Source organism: Gossypium hirsutum, chromosome A07 (genome assembly GCF_007990345.1).
Source record: "Gossypium hirsutum isolate 1008001.06 chromosome A07, Gossypium_hirsutum_v2.1, whole genome shotgun sequence".
NCBI lineage: Eukaryota > Viridiplantae > Streptophyta > Magnoliopsida > Malvales > Malvaceae > Gossypium > Gossypium hirsutum.
Genome location: NC_053430.1, coordinates 30,951,743 through 30,963,431, shown reverse-complemented (window position 1 = coordinate 30,963,431; position 11,689 = coordinate 30,951,743). Strand labels below are relative to the sequence as shown.

Below are 11,689 nucleotides of genomic sequence, written 5' to 3'. Positions count from 1 at the left end.
GGCTATTTTAGCCGGCGAAAAATATTTTAATAAAATTTTTTCGGTCATTTGTTCCCAAGTAGTGATTGACCCTCGTGGTAACGAGTTCAACCACTGTTTCGTCTTATTCCTCAATGAAAAGGGAAACAATCTAAGGTGAATGGCATCATAAAAAACGCCGTTGATTTTAAAAGTGTCGTAAAACTCTAAGAAATTAGTCAAATGAGCATTTGGGTTCTCGTCCTACAAACCATCAAACTGAACAAACTGTTGGATCATTTGAATGGTGTTAGGTTTCCGTTCAAAATTATTTGCAGCAACAACAGGCCTAACTATGCTCGATTCAGTTCCTATTAAAGAAGGTTTAGCATAATCATACATAGTACGAGGAGCAGGATTCTGATTTACTGGATCAACGGCAATCGCAGGAGGTAACAGATTTTCCTAGTTTTCAGCCATCTCCTTGGTTGTGGTTGAAGTATCGTCCTCTTGCTCTTCCTCTGTGTATCTGAAGCTTCGCCTTATTTCTCTTCGGTTTCTGCGAACTGTGCGATCGATCTCACTATCAAACAGTAATGGTCCTGACGGGTTTGTTTTAGTCATACACTATAAAAACCTGCCAGGAGTGAATAAAAAAATTAGAAAAGAAAATAAAAATTTAAATTGCAAATAAAGTAAAATGGCTAAAGTAATAAAAATCGAGTGTTCCTAATATCTTAGTTCCTCGACAATGGCCCCAAAAACTTGATACGTGATATTCGTGATAGGTTTTAAAAATTTTTAATTAATCGTTCTTGAAACTACCTATTATCACGATGAAGGCAAGTGTATCTATCGAACAGTAGTATAGCTTTAGCAAGACCGGATTGTCGAACCTAAAGAAACCAAAAGTACTAGTAATTACTTTCTTTTTATTATCTAGCCTAAAAATTAAGGGATTTGTTTATCTAAACTAATTAACTAAACTAAGAGTGCATAGAGAAAAACTGGGGAAAAACTTTTGGGAAAACTCAATTGATTAAGACAATACCCAAGGAAAAATCCACCTAGACTTCACTTGTTATTTGACTCTGAATCAGACGATTTATTCATTTGACTTAATTCGTAAAAATCCGTAAGTTATATCATTATCTCTCTTGAGACTAATAACGTCTAACCCTAGTTTGATTAATTGAATTCTCTTTCTAATTAACGCCCTAGTGTTGTATTAACTCGATCTATGGATCCCCTTATTAGGTTTCACCCTAATCCAGCAAAATCTTGTCACCTTATCTCGAGGCGTGCAATCAACTCCGCTTAATTATGACAAATTTACTCTTAGACTGAGACTTTTGTTCCTTTGAATAAGCGCATTAACTTGAGTCAATATCCTGAGATATTAACACAAGAATTAAGAACACATAATTAAGAACAAGTCAAATATTTATCATATAATTCAGATAATAATAACAAGATCCATCTTAGGTTTCATTCCCCTTAGGTATTTTAGGGGTTTTAGTTAATAATTATAAAAGAAAACATCTCAGAAGAATAATGAATACAAAACATAAAGAAAACCCAAAACCCCTAAATGGAAAGTGAAGGGAGATCTTCAGTCTTGACGATGAATCCGACTTCTGAGATGGATCAATCGACTTCCTTTGAGTAATTACTTGCCTCCTCCTCCGTGTGTATGTTCTAAGTGCCTCCTCAGGTGTTTAAATAGGCTTTAGAATGCCTAAGAGACCTCAAAAGTGGCCTTTTTCGAATAGAACTATATTTGGGCTCGATAGGGACACGCCCGTGTGCGATTGCTCCAGCCCGTGGTCAAGGCTGTTAAATAGGTGTAGACGTGTAGTCTACCTACCTATGTAAGTCATGCTTCAATCTTACCCATGTGAGGAAGTCCAGGCCGTGTTGATTTCCCATGTGGGTCCATTTTCTCTGTTTTCAGCCTGTTTCTCGCTCTTTTTACTCTTCTATGCTCACCTAAGTATAAAACTTGAAATTAAAGAATTAGGAGCATCGAATTCACCAAATCTAAGGAGAAACCATCCATAAATATGCTAAGCATGGGATAAAAATCTATATAAATTACGGTTTATCACACATTGAGTTGTTCTTTTGGGTTAGATTTAGTGTTACTTGGCAAGCTACCTTGTGGTCGTTCAGAAATCAATTTGGCAAGTTGGCCTATCTAAGTTTCGAGCCCTTGGATCGACGCTTGTTGATTCTTAAGTGTTGTTTTGGTATTCTAAAAATGAGTCTCTGACACCGAGATAAATTTCATTAGCATCTCCTAAAGGTTCAGTTTCTTTTCTTGTTGGTAAGGTGGTTGTTGAAAACCTGGGAGATGTTGTGGCCTTTGATTTCCTTGAACACCCCATGAGAAATCGGGATGGTTCCTCCAACCTGCATTATAAGTGTTACTATATGGGTTATTTTGAGGTGTAGAATTATTGTTACCCATATATTGAACTTATTCCTCCTTGATGCTAGGGTTGAAGGATTGATTTTCTGTGTGTACTCCTCCTCCATTTGAATCACACCACATCATGGGATGTACCTGAGTAGACCCACACAAACACTCAATCTTTTTATTTAAAAGTTCTACCTGGTTAGACAGCATAGTAATCGCCTCGAGATTGAAAACACCGACTGCTTTTGTTGGCTTTGTTCTCATGACTTGCCACTGATAGTTATTCAGTGATATCTTTTCAATAAATTCGTAAGCCTCTTCAGGTATTTTGTTATTCAAAGTTCCACTGGCGGCTGCGTCGATAAGTTGCCTTGTTGAGGGGTTCACACTGTTGTAAAATGTCTGAACTTGTAGCCATAGAGGTAACCCATGGTAAAGACACCTTCTCAATAGATCCTTGTATCTCTCCCATGCATCATAGAGTGTTTCTAGATCCATCTGCACAAAAAAAGAGATATCATTCCTCAACTTAGTCGTTTTAGCCGGCGAAAAATATTTAAGTAAAAACTTTTCGGTCATTTGTTCCCAAGTAATGATTGACCCTCGTGGTAATGAGTTCAACCACTATTTAGCCTTGTTCCTTAATGAAAAGGGAAATAACCGAAGGTGAATGGCATCATTAGAAACACTATTGATCTTAAATGTGCCGCAAAACTCCAGAAAATTCACCAAATGAGTATTTGGATCCTCATCCTACAAACCATCAAACTAAACAAACTGTTGTATCATTTGAATCGTGTTAGGTTTCAGTTCAAAATTATTTGCAGCAATAGTAGGTCTAACTATACTCGATTCGGCTCTTGTTAAAATAGGTTTAGCATAATCATACATAGTAGAGGAGCAAGATTCTGATTTATTGGATCTGCAGCAACCACAAGAGGAAGCTGGTTATTTTGATTTTCAGCCATCTCCTCGGTTGTATTATGGATATCTTCCTCTTGTCTGTCCTTTATGTTTCTTAGGTTTTGCCTTATTTCTCTTCGGTTTTTGCAAGTTGTGCTTTCAATCTCACTATCAAAAAGTAATGGTCCTAACGAGTTTTTTCTAGTCATAGACTATAAAAACCTGTCAGAAGAAAAGAAAAGAAAATTTAGTAAAATTAACAAAAATTTAAATTGTAATAAATTAAATGGCTAAAGTAATAAAAATTAAGCGTTCCTAAAATTTTAGTTTCGTGGCAACGGCGCCAAAAACTTGATGTAATGTCTCGTGATAAGTTTTATATTTATGATTGATCGTACTTGAAAACTAACTATAATCATGATGAAGGCAAGCGCACCTATCGAACAGTAGTATAGTTTATAGCAAGACAGGAATGTCGAACCCACAGGAACTAAAAGTACTAGTATTAACTTTCTTTTTATTATCTAGCCTAAAAATAAGGGGATTTGTTTTATCTAAACTAATTAACTAAACTAAGAATGTACAGAAAGTAAATTGGGGAAATACTTTTGGGAAAACTGATTGATTTAGAGAATATCCAAGGGAAAGAATCCACCTAGACTTCAATTGTTATTTGACTCTAAATTAGACGATTTATTCATTTGACTTGATCTGTAGAAATCCCTAATTTATATTATTATCTCTCTCGAGACCAACAACGTCTAACCCTAGGTTGATTAATTGAAATCTTTTTCTAATTAAAACCCCTAATGTTGCATTAACTCAATCTATGGATTCCCTTATTAGGTTTGACCTTAATCCGGCAGATTTATGTCGCCCTATGTCTAGGGGTGCAATCAATTTTACTTAATTATGCAAGATCTACTCTTAGACAGGGACTTTTGCTCCTCTAAATAAGCACATCAATCCTTGAATCAATATCCTGGAATATTAAAGCAAGAATTAAGAACACATAATTAAGATCAAATCAAATATTTATCATATAATTCAGAAAATAATAACAAGATCCGTCTTAGGTTTCATTCCCCTTAGGTATTTAGGGGATTTAGTTCATAAGTGTAAAAGGAAACATCTCAAAAGAATAATGCTAACAAAACAAAAAGAAACCCAAAAATCCCGAAGGGAAGTGAAGGGAGATCTTCAGTCTTGAAGGAGAATCCAACTTCTGAGATGGATCAATCAGCTTTCTTCAAGTAATTCCTTGCCTCCTACTCTGTGTGTGCCCTCTAGGTGCCTCCTAGGGTGTTTATATAGGCTTTAGAATGCTTCTAAACCCTAAAGAGTGGCCTTTTCAGAATAGAACTAGAATTGGGCTCGACAAGGACACGCCCGTGTGGCACGCCTGTGTGGGGTGGCTTAGGCCGTGTTTAGAGTCAGCTAAATAGACACGGGCGTGTGAACTACCCGTGTGAGGAAGTCCAAGCCGTTTTGATTTCTCACGTTGACCCATTTTCTCCATTTTTGGCCCTTTTCTTGCTCCTTTTACTCTCCTATGCTCACCTAAGTATAAAACATGAAATTAAAGGATTAAGAGCATCAAATTCCACAAATCTAATGATAATTCATCCAAAAATATGCTAAGTATGGGATAAAAATATGTATAAATTATGACTTATCAGTAGCTCCCACCACCTACTGGCTTTCTTCAAATTGAATGTCGATGGTGCACGCAACCCATCTTTGGGTCTTGCTTCCTTGGCTGCTGTCATAAGAGATGAGCATGGCAAATGGTTATGGGCATTTAAGAAAAATATGTTCAATGCATTGTTAAACAAGCTGAGCTTTGGGCCATCTACGATGGGTTACAATATGCATGGAGTGACAAATGGAAAGAAGTTATAGTAGAGACTGATTGTGATATAGTTGTCAAGGATATCCTTGGTAGCCTTAAGAGACGTACGAATAAAGACTTGGTCTCAAGAATTCAAGAACTTTGTAAGCGTGATTGGCATATGGTCATCAAATAGATTTTGACAAATGCAAATTTTGCACCACACATACTGGCAAGCTTAATGAAGGATTTCCCATATGGTCCATGAGTATTTCAAGTCCTCCAGAATAAAGTTGCCGATCAGATTTGTTTAGATATAAAGTCTTTATCTTCAACTTTAAATGTTACTTTTGTTAGTTTGTAATTGATTCCGTTATTTTATTATCTTAAAGAAGAGCAAACTGGTCCTTTTAAAATTTCGTTTGTTTCTATTGTTGAAAATCAATCCCCTGTACATAAACATTAGGTAGACGTGCTAGGCCACATGTCACTGTTTGGCTATTCTATCAACCATGCCAATTTTTATCAGTACAAGTGGACGAAATTCTTAACATAAAAGACTGATTTACTCTTTACTTTAATATACAAGAAGTAATTTATCTAATTTTAAATAAAAGGAACAAAATACAATCTATTTTCTACTACAAAAATCTCTATAATATGTTTGCTGCCACATTTATTTATTTAATAAAATACTACTAACTTCTACGCAGTTTCATGGTTGGTGTGTAGGAAAAGAAGCTTAAATATGGAGGGTCCAATCATTTTGTTCTTTCTTATTTTTAGTTTTGCATTTGACAAGGACTCGGTCAACTTCTTTTGTTGTAGTTAGATACAGCAATTTGAATCTGACCATTTTAAATTTAATTCTTAAATTATTCTTTAAATTTAAATTTCATGTATTATAAGTGAATATGATATGGTATTTTGAGATTGTGCTATATTATCATTGAATTAAAAATAATTTAATAAACTTTTAAAAATAAAAAAATATTAAATAATAAAACTAAATTTTTTTACAAATTCTACAAAAATTATAATATTTTAATATTTTTAAATCAAAATTAAATTTAATCTTGTAATTAAATTAATTTTATTAGACCCTGAACATAAAAGTCAATTTAGTTGAGCTTCAAGGAATTTTAACGCAATTAATACAGTCTGTAATATTGTTTTAAAGTGAAATTCATTAATTCATTTTAAGATCACATATTTCAAGGAAAAAATATATACATTCGTTGTAAATGATAAAAAAACAAGCTTCATTAATATAGTAAAAACTTCAACCTCAGCATCAATAAAACATTATAGTATAGATGATGAGAAGAATAATACTTGGATATCTAAATAGATTAGGATCCAGAAATAACCAAAAGATGCATTGACAAGAAAGTACAAGTGCGTTTTATTGTTCCTTGAGTTTAACCATTTTTTTTTTGTTTAATAAGAGCTTTTATTCAATTAAAAGGTTTGATATAGCGGAAGGCCAACTTTGTCGGCCTAAACAACAAGACAAAATAAACAAGATTATCAAATAAACTTCTAGTTTCATACAAAATAATGTTTAGGGGTTTATCTGATATAAAGCAGTCGATGTATTTATAATTAATTCATATTAAATCCTACCAAAGAAACAAACAAGGAAAATGCGGGTAGTAGCTATTGATATCTCAAATTGGCCTATTCTACATTTGTCTCCTTGATTAGGGGTTGTTTGGGATTATACAAACAAAGCTCCTTTTCCAAAACTACTAAAAGCCAATCATCTTTTAGTTGAGTGCAATATGGTTCGGACTAAATCACTAGCATGGGCTCCATAAAAAGATGCTATTATTCATTCGTCTAACTTTTGCATACTCTTTCAAAGAAACGAAGAAAAAGGAAAAGCGAGGTGATAGAAACATGTGCGGCTAATTGATTCTAAAAGTGTTCCCATCTAGGTGTGAAACAAAAGCATTTTTCTGGAAACATAAATGCTAGAAAAGGAAACCCGAGTGTACAAGTCAGTCGGTCTATGAATCTATGATGTTGAAATATCTTGTGGTGGATAGTTTTTCTGACTACTTTAAATTTAATTATTTGCTTTAGAAGCGACAGTGACAATTTAAGAAGAAGAAGAGAGAATTAGTATAAAGTTTGAATTAATGGGATACATAGATTTCATAAGAATATTTGGTTTATTAAAAAGAAAAGGAGAGACTATTTTGGAACTTAATTTCATATGAGTTTATCGTATATTCAACCAAAGTCAAATTCGTTTTTGGATGGTATATTGAAACTGGTTGTAATAGCTGGATGGCTAAAATACACAACCTAAGTGTTTAATCTTTTTACTTATATTCAACTAAGCTATTGTTGAGTAAACATTGGCTATTACCCCATATATTGTAGTGTTAAAATATTTAATATTTAACATTGTGTAAATTGAACTGTGAAGTATTAATTCAGTTGATATTGATATAATTGCTAGAGTAGGAATATGTAGATTTGAGCGCATTATCTTCTTATTTAAAGGTGGGGAGGGATTATGAGTAACTCTAAATATTGTATCAATTAAATATATGTATTGAGTAACTTGATATTGATGCTTATTTTGCATATCTTCATTTACTATACATAATGAGAAATTTCTATTGTTTTTTTGAAAATATATTTTTATTTTCATTTTTAGAAAATAAAAATACTTTTGGTAAAAGGAATAGAAGGGCAAAGCCATAAATTTTATTTGTTTGGGGGAGGTGAGATAAAATTATAAAAATTTTGAGGAGCCAAGGTTTAAAATTATGTTAAAATTTTTAAATTACATTATCAAATTATGTGGAGAGGGTAAAAATGTAAAATTTTAAATCATTAAAAAATAAAAAAAAATTAACTTGAATGATTTATATTTTGGGATGGGCTAAATAGAAAATTTTTCATTTAGTCGCACTAAACTAATAATCGTAAACATAAACAAAGGTTCAGCAAGCGAGAATAATAAAAGAAAGGAAAGGATAGGTGCAAAGATTCAATCGAAGCTATTCCAACAAATGGGGTTGACTGTTGGTAAAGGAATCCTTATATCGAAACTCTAGAAAGGATGCAAGATATACCTATTTTTTTTATAGGTATACTAATAGTCGAAACCATTTTTTAAAGGGATGTTTGAAAAATGGGGATCGACTTTTGAAAAACGAAAATGGGAGTCGCCGCCAACCTTTTTAGGTGTGATTGGATCACCTTATAAAACGTTGTGGTCTACGGAAATTAAGAAAACAGGTTCGGGAGTCGGTCACGTACGAGGAAGGATTAGCACCCTTGCAACGCCCAAAATTGGTACCAAATTGAATAGTTTTCTGTCTTAATGTCAAAAATTCGAAAGGATTTAAAAATAGGATCCCTTTTTTAAAACCGAAATTATTTAAGTTGAAAAATCGAGATTCCTTAGCTCCGAAAGAATACAAACATCACATCCAGCATGATAGGACACGATACTCTTAAACTCTCATAACTGAAATCATCTTGTGATTTACAAAATCTATTTAGAAGGATACTTTAGGCATTTAGACAAACAGAAAATCGCAACCCAGCATGTTAGGGCACTATTTCCCGAATTCCTAAATACAAAAACATTGCCTCATTTTAGAAAAACTTTTGGATAAAATATGACAATTAAATGAAATATATTTTTTTAAAATAATGATTTGAGTAAAATTTAAAAAATAATTTACTAAGAGTAATACTAAAAAAATTATTAAAAAATGAAAGAGTTTGATATGATACTAAAATTATTAAAAAATTAAAATATATAAAAAAATCAGGGAAACATGGATTAAATCAAAATAAAAAGGGTTGAAAACCGAAGATGAACAAAGAATAAAATAAGAACAAACCGTAGAAAATAAGAACGTAAGAGGGAGAGAAAATTGAGTGAAAGCTCTCAAAAAAATTTTATTGTTTCCCAAAACTCTAGTATGTTTACAATGAAGAGAGAGGCCTCTATTTATAGTTGAACCTCCTCAAATCCAACGATACAGATCAATTACATCAACGATTAAGATTTAAAGGTATCTACAAATTAAATCTCTAAGATTACAAAATCATATCTTCTAAGATTGCATATCATATCTAAGATTGCAATCATATCTAAGATTGTATCATATCTAAGATTGCATATCATATCTAAGATTGCATATCATTGAAGATTATATTTCCATATGAGTCAATTAAATATAATTTTTTTTGGGTTTATTATTTTTGTTTTTGGACTTATTTCTGGGCCCGGAAAAAATTGAGTGTCTACAGTTGCCCCTCTTTGCACATTGCTGTGTAACAGGAATAGAGAAAAGACTATAAAAGGACCAATTTTGCCCAGGCTCACCGAGTCTTGAGTTCTTGATCATTGATCTTATTTAAATGGCCTATTGACGGCTTCAATCTGCTTCATTGCAACTCAGGAAGGCGATATCTGCTATTTTTTATCTACTCCCCGTCTAATACAGAGACGCCAAATCTGTTATCTTCGATCTGCTCCCTGTCTAATACAGAGATGCCAAATCTGTTATCTCCGATTTGCTCCCGTCTAATACAGAGATGCCAAATTTGTCATCTTGGATCTGCTTCGATGTAAACACATGAAGGTCAGATCTGCTATCTCTTCGATCTTCTCCCCGTCTAATACAGAGATGCCAAAGCATCTTGGATCTGCTTCAATGAAGGTCCAATCTGTTATGTCTTCGATCTGCTCCCCGTCTAATACAGAGATGCCAAATCATCTTGGATCTACTTCAATAAAGGTCAGATCTGCTGTGTCTTTGATCTGCTCCCCATCTAATACAGAGATGGCAAATCATCTTGGATTTGGTTCAATGAAGGTCAGATCTACTATGTCTTCGATCTGCTCTCCGTCGAATATGGAGATGCCAAATCTGTTTCTTCGATTTGTTCTCTGACAGTACAGAGATGCCAAATCATCTTAGATATGCTTCAGTGTAAACACGTGAAAGCCAAGTCTGCTATGTCTTCGATCTGCTCCTTGTCAATGCAAGGATTCCAAATCATCTTGGATCTACTTCGATGTAAAGACATCCGAAGGTTAGATCTGCTATGTCTTCGATCTACTCCCCGTATGATACAGATATGCCAAATCATCTCGGATCTACTTCAATGAAGGTCCAATTTGTTATGTCTTTGATCTGCTCCCCGTCTAATATAGAGATGCCAAATCATCTTGAATCTGCTTCAATGAAGGTCAGATCTGTTGTGTCTTCGATCTGCTCCCCGTCTAATACAAAGATGCCAAGTCATCTTGGATCTGCTTCAATGAAGGTCAGATCTGCTATGTCTTCGATCTGCTCTCCGTCGAATATGGAGATGCCAAATCATCTTGGATCTGCTTCAATGAAGGTCCAATCTATTATGTCTTCGATCTGCTCCCCGTCTAATACAGAGATGTCAAATCATCTTGGATCTGCTTCAATGAATGTCAGATCTGTTATGTCTTCGATCTGCTCCCCGTTTAATACAGAGGTACCAAATCATCTTAGATCTGCTTTAATGAAGGTTAGATATGATGTGTCTTCGATCTGCTCCCCGTCTAACACAGAGATGCCAAATCATCTTGGATCTGCTTCAATGAAGGTCAGATCTGCTATTTCTTCGATCTGGTCTCTGTCGAATATGGAGATGCCAAATCTGTTTCTTTGATTTGTTCTCTGACAGTATAGAGATGCCAAATCATCTTGGATCCGCTTCAGCGTAAACACTTGAAGGTCAAATCTGCTATGCTTTAGCCTGTTACCCTACTGCTTAGGGGGTTAAGGTGCATCAATCTTCATTGTCCCTTGAAGGACATTACCTGTATAATGTGTATGAGTTCATGCCTAATGATTAGGATGCTATGATCGAAGTAAGTCAAATGCTCCTAATTAAACCTGTTATAATGCAAAATGGTTATGAATATGACCCCTATTCCAGACGTCACCACTCATTCTTTCGTCGAAGTTTATCCTTATTTCTCTCGAAGTATCATTCCTACCCAGCCTGTGGGTTTGTACCATTCTTCAAATGCTATGACCCACCAAAAATGTCTGTAAGATGATCCTCTCTTAGGAACGAATCGTTTGATTTGTCCAATCATCATTTTGGACTAAAAGAAGAATTTCTTCGAGTTCTTTCAAACCTCACGTACGTGAATTCTTCGAACAATTGTTCTGTTTTAGTTTCTTGTATTATCTAGAAATTTCTAAAGTGATAAGCAAAACTTCATTTGTGAAAATTATTTAGTTCATCTATCATTATTTTAATGCAACATACTTTAAGAATAATAGAAGATGAATTCAATCTTGATAATAATTAGATTTGGATAAATTTGTCAAAAATATAAAGGAAATTAATCTGAATACCTATCTTTGAGAAGAAAAAGAATCTAAAGATAGCAAATAGGACAAAAGTTAGATGCCCTAGATATCGCCGCTTGAGCGTTTATATGCTAGCTCCATGAAGGCTTTCTTGAATTCAACATGTGTTTAAAAGATCCAAAGTACTTTGTTGATGCCCCGATATGCAACACGCTTCACTCTTCTTTGAATTAGATATAG

General features: G+C 34.0%; 1 non-coding gene across 1 annotated transcript; it reads left to right on the top strand.

Annotated features, from left to right (window-relative positions):
- The first annotated feature begins 2,801 nt into the window (after positions 1–2,801).
- LOC121204127 (small nucleolar RNA R71) lies at positions 2,802–2,908 on the top strand. Its single transcript, XR_005899055.1, has one exon. It is a non-coding gene; the product is annotated as a small nucleolar RNA R71 (small nucleolar RNA).
- The last annotated feature ends 8,781 nt before the right edge of the window (positions 2,909–11,689 follow it).